This window comes from Hevea brasiliensis, chromosome 11 (genome assembly GCF_030052815.1).
Source record: "Hevea brasiliensis isolate MT/VB/25A 57/8 chromosome 11, ASM3005281v1, whole genome shotgun sequence".
Classification (NCBI taxonomy): domain Eukaryota; kingdom Viridiplantae; phylum Streptophyta; class Magnoliopsida; order Malpighiales; family Euphorbiaceae; genus Hevea; species Hevea brasiliensis.
In genome coordinates, this window is record NC_079503.1 from 51,636,758 (window position 1) to 51,648,960 (window position 12,203).

General features: G+C 31.6%; 1 non-coding gene across 1 annotated transcript; it reads right to left on the reverse strand.

The window, feature by feature from the left end:
- Window positions 1-11,865: 11,865 nt before the first annotated feature.
- Window positions 11,866-11,972, reverse strand: LOC131170773 (small nucleolar RNA R71). Its single transcript, XR_009141540.1, has one exon. It is a non-coding gene; the product is annotated as a small nucleolar RNA R71 (small nucleolar RNA).
- Window positions 11,973-12,203: the final 231 nt, after the last annotated feature.

Genomic DNA, 12,203 nt, shown 5'->3' on the forward strand with positions numbered 1-12,203 from the left:
GTCATTTATATATAATTTTATTGCCCTAATAAAGTAAAAATTTTAATGGTCTAATATTCTAGTAATTTCAAAATTTTTTAATTAGCCTAATTAAATAAAAAAAATTAATGAGTACTTATTTTAATTTTTAAAAGATTAGTTTTTACTGACCTAACAAATTTGAAAAATTAGTGACCCATATTTTTAAAATTTTTCTTTAAGTAGTAAAACAATATTTTAAATAGATTCAAATTGTGTGTTAAATACACAAAGCACCTAGTCTAAATATTGTATCCGTCTAACACTGAACTCTAGAGTTGAAAACAGAGTCATAACCCCTTCAATATTTTTATTTTTAATTAGAGTACCTTAAATATGGGTATGTTCTTAACTATCTCTTGTGTTGAAAAATTAGTGACCCATATTTTTAAAATTTTTCTTTAAGTAGTAAAATAATATTTTAAATAGATTCAAATTGTGTGTTAAATACACAAAGCACCTAGTCTAAATATTGTATCCGTCTAACACTGAACTCTAGAGTTGAAAACAGAGTCATAACCCCTTCAATATTTTAATTTTTAATTAGAGTACCTTAAATATGGGTATGTTCTTAACTATCTCTTGCGTTTAGTAAAAAAACCTTAAATATGGGTATGTTCTTAACTATCTCTCACGTTTAGTAAAAAAAGAAAAAAAACCTTAATAAAATTTTAAAAGGGTTATTTTTTGTTATCGCAATTAAATAAAAAATTTTATTAGCCCATATTCTAATAATTTGAAGTTTATTTTTTATTAGCATAACTTAGTTGAAAAATTGGCTGCTGATGTTTTTTTACATTTACTTTAAAATAATAAAAAAGAATTTAAAAATAATTAAATTGTGAGCGAAATACATAAGACACCCATGTCTAGTTATTATTTCGATCATTAGCCCTATATATCTAAATATTATAATTATTATTAATTGGTATTTTTTTATTGGCACAAGAAAATAAAAATTTTAATGAGCTAATAGTCTTGTAATTTCAAAGGTTTTTGTTGGCCAAATTAAACAAAAATTAATGAGCCCCTATTTTTTTTTTAATGAAGAGTAATTTTTACTATCCTAACAAAATTTAAAAATTAGTGGCCACATTTTTAAAATTTTCCTTTTAGTAATAAAAAAATGTTTTAAAACATTCAAATTGTGAGTTAAATAAATAAAATACTTAAGTCTAAATGTTGTATCCATCTAACATCGAACTCAAAGGTTGAAACAGAGTTACATCCTCTTAATAATTTTAATTTTTAATTTAGAATACTTTAAATATGGGTATGTTCTTAACTGCCGTTTATGTTAGCCTTAAAAAAATCTTAGCAAAATTTTGAGGTTACATTTTTGTTGGCCCAATTAAATAAAAAAATTTAATGAGTGCGTATTCAAATAATTTATAGCTTATTTTTTGTTGGCCAAACTTATTTGAAAAATTAGTTGCCGATATATTTTATATTTACTTTTTATGTGTTAAAAAAAGATTTAAAAAGAATTAAATTTTGAGTGAGGTACGTAAAACACTTTGTCACACCCTATCCTTCCGTAAGGTATGACATGATCCCGTAATATGCCTAATGAATTACTGAACTCCGCCTACCGATAACTCATTAAACATACTATAAAGGATTTTAAATGAATCAAATTTATTTTTAAGTTAAATTATTGCTGAAAAGTCAAGAAAATCATTAAGAAATAAATTAAGTATTTACAAATAAAAAAATTTTATTTCATTTTATTTTTTGGAAAAGCTGCATGGTGACGGCTATAATTTTAATAAATCCAAAATTTTAAACCTGTTAAAATCAACCTGTAATAATTTATAGTATGCATAAATTTAAATGAATCAATATTCAAGTAATTTCTTTTATTCATTCAACATTAAGAAAATAAACCATCTCATTTACAATCTAAAAGAAATATTCATTTATAATTTTACAACTCAAAAAGATATTTAATTGCAAATTTACAACTTCAAAGTTACAAAAATATCATTACAATTCTTTTTATACAACTGCTCAATTGTCTTGTACATACATATAACTACTCATTTACATCAAAATACAATCTACAAAGGTATACCTATTATACCTGTCGTCAACTAAAGCACTGCTTCTAGTAGCTCACTCAACTGCTTTATCTTTCCCCTTACCTGCGACAGCGTATAAAACTATCGATGAGTAATGATACTCAGTGGTGCACAACTATGAAATTTAAAATTCACTATAAAACACAATTTACCAAATCATAATAAAGCATTCACAAAATTCAAATTCTTCCTGAACCATAAAACCAATGTAATATTTTTCAATCGTTAACAATTCATTTGTTTTCAATCACATATTTATCAAAGTATTCACAAATCAATAGTATTGCCAACAATCACACAGTTTAAGCCATGACACAAAATTTCACGATCAATGTGCATTGTACACCATGACAAAGCAATGTTAACCTCACTAACCGTTATTAATGAGGGAGGTGACTAGCTAGCAATATGAGTACTCATCCGAACTCAACCTCAATTGGCAAGCCAGAGAGGAAGGTAACATAATCAACTCTGGAGGTAACATAATCAAATATCAAACTCCAATTAGCCGTTACTAATGGGGAATACCCTCAGGGACTATCATGCCAACTGTAGTTTCAAAACATATCTTAAAATGATTTCTATTCAAATAATAACATTTACAAATCAAATAATCACATTCAATCATCACAAATCCTTATAAGTGGTTGGCAACACATCAATTTTCTCAAAACACTTCAAAAATGCATTCAAACCAGCTCACCCCCTTGCTACAATGAAATTAAATAGTCAACGTCTGCCTTTTCCACAAATATAAATCCATTTCAAGATCCAAAATGCTCAAAATAATATAATTAATTCATAAATGCAAAAGAAAATCATAATTGGCTCAAATAAAGTTCATTCACTTCCTTTGCAAATTTAAAAACAAAAAGAAATCAAATTGTGCACAAACCTTCATTTAATTCTATTTACTTGGCTTAACTCATCCCTTATTTGGAAGTCTCCTATCCACTGAAATTACACAATTACAAAGTCTCAATACTCATTCTAACCTTTACCAATAGCTAATCAAATAAATTCCTAAGTTACTATGCAATTTAATAAATTCTGAGTTTAGGGCAGGTTTGAAACCTGACCTTAGAACCCAATTTAATTATCTTTTTGAATCACTCAATTTGAAGTTCTGGATCTCTAGTTATGGCCAAAAAACTAGGTATTGCTCCTGGGTACTTAACCTTGTACTTTTCTAATTTTCTAGATTTTTACCTAATTTTGCTTTCAATATCCGAGTACCTTATGCTTAGAATTTGAACTAGGTCCCTAAAACAAAGTTTTAGACCTTTGTCTTAAGTTTTCAAATCATTTTAAATCACTAAAATTAGAGTTATGTATAGGAAATTATGCCCTAATTACTACCCAAAGGTCATAAGGCAAAATGGCTGAAGTACAGGAATTCCAAATTTTGAATTCCTAACTTACTCTAACATTTCTCCTACTTTGCCTTAAGAAATGGGTCTAGGTCAAAATATGAAATTTGTAGTTCTATGTGTCACACCCTACCCCTCTGTAAGGCATGATATGATCCCGTAGTATATCTAATGAATTACCAACTTCGTCTACTGATAACCCATTAAATACACTACAAGGAATTTTAAAACGTTTCTTACTTCTTTTTACAGTGGTGGGCACTATTTATAGGTATTAAAAAAAATTTTAAACTTAAGTGAAACAACTAACACATTTGAAGAAATAATAATTTCTATAAAAATTTTGACAGAGTACCATTTGTATTTTGAATAAAGCAGTTCTTCAAAAACCCGTAAAAAGTACTTCAAATATATTTCTCAATCTCAAACTCCAACATTTAATCAACATAATATGTTTCTCAACTCGAATCCACAATAATTTTTCAGTATTTTCAAAGGCTGAGATAAAAGAAATATATCACAAATTTTACAAGTCAAAATAATTTACAACTTATTTTACAGCTTCGATGTACAATTTTAAATTTGCAACTGCTCAAAACCAAGAACACTATATACATATAGTGAACATACATTACAATACAAAATGTAAAATATGGTATACTCATTATACTCGATAAACTCTCAATATAGCATTAGCAGCCTAGTCTGCTGCCCTATCAGTCTGTCTACCTGCGACAGCAATGAAAAGCTATCGCTGAGTAAAATTTACTCAGTGGTGCACAATAACAATTTGAAATGCAATATTTAAATCTTTTATTGACAATTCACAAATCAAATAATTCACAATTTATAAAGTCCATATAACACAAATTTGATCAAATAACTGAGTAACACAGTTTTGCCAATCAATAACACAATTTGATCAAATAACTGAATAACACAGTTTTGCCCATTAATAACACAATTTGATCAAATAACTGAATAATACAGTTTTGCCAATCAATAACAAAATTTGATCAAATAACTGAATAATACAGTTTTGCCAATCAATAACACCATTTGATCAAATAATTGAATAATACAGTGTTGCCAATCAATAATACAATTTAGGTCATGACACAATTTTTCCACACATGGCGTGTTGTACACTACGACAAGACACACTCACCCCAATAATCGAAATCAATGAGGGACAAAGCTAGCTAGATAATGAGTACTCATCCACACTCACCTCAGACTGGCAAGTCAATGAGGGAGGAACATAATAACAGTGTCATGCTAATTGTGAATCAAAACAAATTCCAAATCACAATATTTCATACAATTCCCAAATCACATTTTATCTCAAAATTTCCATTTGCAAAGTAGGCAACACAATAATTTCTAAATAAGATTCTCAAAGCCAAACAATAAAAAATCATTCATAACTCATTTCTCCAAATAAATTTTCTAGTAAAAGCAGTGAATATAAAAAGTATTGTGCATAGACACAATTTAAAACTATAATGTTCAAATAAATTTTTAAGTAGAAAATAAGAAATCGAAATTATTGTGCACAAACACAATTTAAAACAATAACATACAAATAATCATAATTTATTTCAATTGAAAAATTCAAAAGAAATAACTATTGTGCACAAACACAATTTAAAACAATAAAATATAAATAATCATAATTTATTTCAATTGAAAAATTCAAAAGAAATAACTATTGTGCACAAACCTTTGATAACTGTCTCTTGCCTCTGACTCAGTGTTTCCTTCCCTTTCTCTGAGTCTTTGCTAATTGAAGCACACAATTTGAAGTGTTTCAGTACTCATTTAAACCGTCTCTAACAATAAGGCTTAATACTTAATTTATTGAATTCTATTATTTCCTTAGTCAACTTAAGATGTTGACCCTCGATGCAGTCTAGGTGAATTAGGTTCTAATGTTACCAATATATCACATTTGTAGCCTTTTAGTATTGGTACATGTTACCAAATTCATTTCCATGTACATTGCGTTTTATTGCAATTTGTCAGATTCCGGTATACTAATTTGACCTAGCCGGATGACCTAGTTCCCTCAATTTTCGGGTTTTGATCAAAACTACAAACTTGTAGATCTATGTCTTATTGCACGCGGGACAAAATTTCAGGTCATTCTGAGTTATGTAGACCAAATTATGGTCATTTTACTATTGTTGGTCAAAATGCATCAAAATTGGTCACTTTAGGTCATTTTAGGTCACTTTTGGTTCGGCCAGTTTTTGGACCCGAATTTGTGCAAGCTATTTGACTTGCTTATGGTCATTTCTGGGCTTTGATGTCTTCATAAGACTTGTAGATATATGAATAAACTATTCATGGTAAAAATTTCAGGCCAATTGGACCTATTTTGAGTGAGTTATGGCCAAAATACTAACTACTGCCCAAATGGTAAATTTTCAGGCCTTAAATGCACTAATCTAGATTTGGTCATTTTTCAAGTTACCTTCCCAGTAGAATTTTGGTAAGCTTCCTTCATGAAAGTTGGCACTTTTTGTGCCTAGTTTCACCTCTAATTGGTCTCCTACCAATTGGAGCCACACACTTAAGGTTCTAGGCCAAAATACACACTGCCCTATTGCAACACTCTTCATCACATACCAAATACACTTTTATCACTTACCAAGTTACACATTCATGCCATTTCTGTTTTGTACCATAACCTAAACACATTTCATAACACATTTTTGGTCATTTTGGCAGCTTATAACCACACTCAATATGCACATTATAGTCCAGAATTTACCAAGTCCAAATTACAAACAATTTAGCCACATAACCTAGCTCATTCACATGTCCAAACTCACATCTTTATACATATGTACAAGCTGTCATAACAAGCACCATAATTCAACAATAATATTCCACAAACCAAACCATGAAACAACATTTTTATGGTCCACACTTCAAATTGCCAATTCATACATCTCTCCCAATTAACTTCCAAGCTTCCAAAATCAAGTATACATTCACATACATCTAATATACATCACCCAATTTATTCCTACACATATAAACACTTCATCAACACTTTAATCTACCATTTACATACAAGGATAAACTACCCTTAAGGAGTTTCCATGGCTGCCAAAAATATACATCTCCCTTCAAACATCAAACTCCAAAAATCTTCCCATAATTCAAGTACCCATAACATCCACACAAACTTTAATGAAGCAAGCATCAAAAATACCTACTTACCACTTGGGAAACTCTTAAAAACTTCACCAAAACTTGATCTTCTTGCTGCCTATCTACTGCCCAAGGTGTATGGACAACTTTTAGTGAAGGAAGCTAGTGAAATGGAGGTGGGATTCTTGGTTGCATGGAGCTTGTAAACCATGCGGCCATGGAGGTTTTCTCAAGAAAGTCTTCGGCTGGAATTTTGAGAGGTTGAAGAAGGTGAATTCTGCTATCCAAAATGAAGGTTAATGGTCCACTTTAGGTGCTAGTGGACCACTAAGTGAGAATATAATGTTAATTTAATCTTAAGGTTTCATTTTCCCACATTTAACTTCCAATTTTTGCTATTTACATTAGGTACCACCAATTTAATTTTTCATGACATTTTTCAAGTGTAATATCATTTATATTTAATGGAAATTTAGGTCAAAAGACAACTCAGGTGTCAAATGACCACAATGCCCCTGTTCGGGTTGTATTTCCGATTTTTCGGTAACATCGAGTTTTGTCCTTTTTTCGATTTCTCACTTTTCTTTGTACTAATTAATTAATTTTTCTTTGATATTTATAATGATATTTATACTTCAATAGACATTTATTTAAGTCCTAAAAATATTTTCCAGGGTTCCCCGCGGTCCAAGGCTAGTCAACGGTCCACACCATAACTTTCCAGTGCGGTCACCCATCGCTAGGGTTCTCGGCTCGTTTAACTTGGTTATATTTCATTGCTATTATTTTTCCTTTGTTTTTCTTGTCTTTTCTTTTCTTGTATTTCATTATTCTATGTCTCCTCACTAATATTTAAATATAGTTCTAGGCATTCTAGCTGTCCGGACAGACACTAGTCACCGGAGCAATAGAACGCACTACCGAACATAGGGGTGTTACACTATGTCTTATGAGTATTTTGGCTTTGGAACCATTCAATTTGCTATTGTGTAACTTGATTTATGGCCATTTTACTAAAATTGGCCAAATGCCTAAATTTTCACAAGGTTCAGTTCTAGTCCAGAATCAAGGCCGATTTCTAGACTTATTTTATTCAAGCAATTTCGACAAGCTAAGGTCATAATTTGGCTTCATGGTCTCCATATGAATTGTTCCCCTGTGTCTCAAGATTACACAAGTTCAAGAATTACCAAATTTGGAGTTGTACAGAGTGAGTTATGCTCAATTAAATGTGTACTATTCATTTGGTCAATTTTTCCAAGTCCAGATTTACCAAATCTAGATTCAAGTCCTAATTAAGGTATCCCATGGTCATTTTCTGGGCAAGTGTTCTGCATGAAAGTTTTAGCATTTTGTCTTAGGTTTCATCTCCCATTAGTTTCACACCAATTGGAGTTGTGTAGCTCAACTTATAAGCATCTAACCACACTAGACTCAAACTGTCCAGATTCAAAACCTAGGGTTCAATTTCATTTCCATTAATTCCTTCACCAAACCAACAACATTTCTCATTAAATACACACCAATTGACCATAATATGACCTTATGAACATTAATTGAACTTAATAGCACCAAAAACCCTAATTTCTCAAAACCCTAACTACTCAACTTCCAATTCCAAACAATTTCAACACATAATTCATGCATACACCTCCATGCAACACTAGAAATCATGTTTAATTAAATCAAACCACCAAAACCCTATCTTCCCTAAGCGGGCCGAAATTCATACTCCCATTTCATGCATGATTTCATCAAATTTTCATAGTCTCTCACACCCAATCAACCCAAATTCAAAGACTATACAACAAGAAGCCTTGAATGGTAGCTTAGCTCAATTAGGCAATTTTCTATCTTTCAAATTCTTCAAGATTTATTGATTCCCTTACTCCCTTTCTTCAAATCAAGGTCTAATTCTAAGTTTTCTTAAGATTGGCTATGGAAATTGTGGGAGAAATCAAATGGTTTGGAGCTTGGTTGAAGCAACCATAGAGGGCAAGGAGAGAGAGACGGGACGACATAAAGAAGGAAGAAGAAGAGAAATTTTGTTTGTTATGTTTTTTAATGTATTTTGTCTTATATATATTCATAAATATACCAATTACTTAATTAATTCCTATTTCAATTTATTAGCCTCACTCATTTTAATTGACATTTTGGTCAAAAGTCGACTCTTCAAGTGAATTGACCAAAATGCTCTTCATCAGGTTATAATCCGTCTTTTTCAATAATACTCGATGAGTCCTTAAGTTTTGATTTACTTATTTATGCTTATTTCCTTTTCATTTCTTTGATTTAATAATTCCCAATAATTCCTCAATTAATTCTCAATCAAGGATTTTATAAGGTTCCACATGAATTTGGAATAGCAACTGAACTCCCAGTCGTTTCCCAAATAGGTCACCCATTGCCGGGAACTTATGCTCATTTAACCGATTTATACTCCATTTCTCTTATTTTCCTCCAACCTCATTTGATCTTTATTAATTTAATTTATGACTTCTCTCTATGATTTAAGTGTAGTTTCATACATTCTAACCGTCCGAATATACATTAGTCGCTGCAACAGTAGAATGTACGGAACTAGCTAATGTGAGAGTGCTACACACTTAGGTCTAGTTGTTATATTGATAAGTGCATAATTTATTAATTTTACTCCCATCACATTTAGTATTTTTAGTGTGTTTTTTTATGTTTAATTCAATTGGTTAAAATATATTTATCATTTAGACATATTTTTAGATAGTTGTGGAATAATTGTGTTAAATGGATAAATTTTTAGTGTTTGACATTTGCTGTATTTTTCAGGTGTTTCTAAAGTTGTGGGTCTCCAAATTAATTGCTGTTTAATCCATTGAAAAGCTAAGATAGAGCATTTCAAATAATAAAGAGGGACCATGGCCCAAATCAGTCTCCAAGGTTGACAAAATGAACTATGGATTTATTGCAAAAGCCCAAACTCGATGGGTCACGCCTAGTTTCAGTATTTATTTTGTATCTAGACCTTTAGACATCCAAATGAAGCAAGGCCAAGCCCAATTGAACCATAAAAGCCACCTCTACAACTTCTATGAAGGGTTGGATGTGAGATGAGGCCATTTTAATTATCAAAAATGGCAATGAAGTCATCACAATGGGCTGGACTGTCTAACTGAACTAGTCCCAATTTTTGGGCCATAACTTGGGCTATAGATATCGAATTTGGGTCCATGAGTACCCATTCAAAAGCTAAGAAATAGGGCTACAACTTTCCTGAAGAGGGCAGAGGTAGATTCAAAAAGAAAATTGCCAAAAATCTGCCTTGATTCCAGAAACGTAAATGCAGGCTGAAAATCTGCATCTTGAATTTCAAAAACTTTCCTAGTTTGGTTGGTTCTTATCTATGGGATTAGGTTTTTTTAGTATAAATATGTCTTTGGGCAACAGCTAAGAGCATCCCAATTCTAACCTTCATTCTCCATAGACACCGTTCAGCAGCCTCTCCATTTATCTTTTAGAATTCTTCTTTAGATTTCTTTATTTTATTTTTCTGTAAGCCATGAACATGAGTGGCTAAGTTTTTAATTTAGTTCTAGGGATTCAAGTTCTTTTGCTTGATTTGTGAGACCAGGTTCTTAATTTAATTTATGTCTTTTTGAATATCTATTATTTTCTGATTTAATTATTTTTGATCTGTTGAATGATCTGTTAAAAAGGCCTATTAGTTAATTATTTGATTTGATCAATTGCTAGTTCATCTTCATAATCCGTAATTGTTGTGTAAGATTGAATATGAGTAGCAATCAGGTTTTATTGATTATAATCCAAGTTTTCGATAATAACCTAAGGAAACAATAGGGTGGATTAAATGATTTATGCTTCATAAATTGTTGTTCAACTTAACTACTTCCTTTTCTTAAAGCAGTTATTAATTTCATGAGGATTGCTTAATACCAACTCAGTTAATAATTAGAGTCAATAAGAGTGCTGGGCTCGAATTGATGAGTATAGGGAAGTCAGGGGTTTACCTCGCTGTTTGGTAAATCTACGTTAAGTATTCAATAAGAGATAATTGTATTTCTTTTGTCTATGATCAAATCAATGCATTGGAATGCGAATTATCTTGGACTTAAGCTTGTTTAAATTGAGATTTTCATATTTAGTTCTTGAATTTCTGATTTCTTCTGATTTTGTGTTACAAACCCCCCCTCCCCCCCAATCTTTGTTTCTTTCATTTTCCATTACACACAAGTGCACGAAAATTAATAATTCACTCTCTAGGGTTCAACCTGGATTTACCACTTGCAGCATAAAATATTTCATTACTAATAATTTCAGTTAATTTAATTTCTGGTGGATTCGACACCCATCAAGAATTTTGGCGCCGTTACCGGGGACTGAAGTTTATTTGATTTCGTGTTTTTGGTGTTAGATATTCTGTTATTAATTTTGTTTGTGAGTTGTTGCTATTTTCAGGTTTTTGGGAAAAGAATAAAATAAAATAAAATAATGTCGGTGTTACTATTCATTATCACTGTTCATTAAGGATTTTGGTTGAATTTGGACGGCGGCCCATACCTATTTTGAAGGAAACGATGCTCTGATCAAGACCAATCAATCCAAGGTTTCCTTGGCCCCACCCTCTTGAGTCCAAATTCCATTGTTTTCTAGGGTTTTGAGGCATTTTTTTGTTTTTACTTTGATTTCTCTTTGTTTATGACAAGAATTTCTCAATCTAGTGAGTTGATCTTTGATCCAGAAGTAGAAAAAACAGCTAAACGGTTGAGAAACTTGGCTAAGCAAAGCTAGGCAGATTCCGAGTACATCTGAAGAAGTCCAATCTCCAAAGGAGCTAAGTTCGGATTCAGATTTAGAGTGAAAATGAGACCATGGCTGCTGCTAGAACTTTGAAAGAGTTGGCTGCTCCTGATCTAAACCAACAGCCTTTATGTATCCAATACCCTACTTTAAATGTTGCTTTTAAGTTAAAATCTGGACTAATCTATTTATTGCCTAAATTTCATGGTATTACAGGTGAGGATCCACATAAGCATCTAAAGGAATTTCATGTTGTGTATTCTAGCATGAAACCTAAAGGAGTTTTAGAGGATCAAATCAAGCTTTGAGCTTTCCCTTTCTCACTGGAGGGCACAGCTAAGGATTGGTTGTATTACCTTCCTTTTGGATCTGTCAACTCATGGAATGGGATGAAACAGATATTTCTGGAGAAGTATTTTCCTGCTTCCCTTGTTGCCAACATAAGAAAAGAAATTTGTGGCATCCGGCAGTACAATGGAGAGAGCTTGTATGAATATTGGGAGAGATTTAAGAAGCTGTGTGCAAGCTGTCCCCATCATCAAATAAGTGAGCAACTTTTGATTCAGTATTTCTATAAGGGACTTCTACTAATGGACCGTAGTATGATAGATGCTACTAGTGGAGGAGCTTTGGTTGATAAGACACCAGAAGACGTAAGGAGGTTGATTGCTAACATGGCAGCAAATTCTCAACAGTTTGGAATGAGAATGGATCACACACCTATGAAGGTTAATGAGGTAAGTACATCTAACCTTGAGAAACAAATTTCTGATTT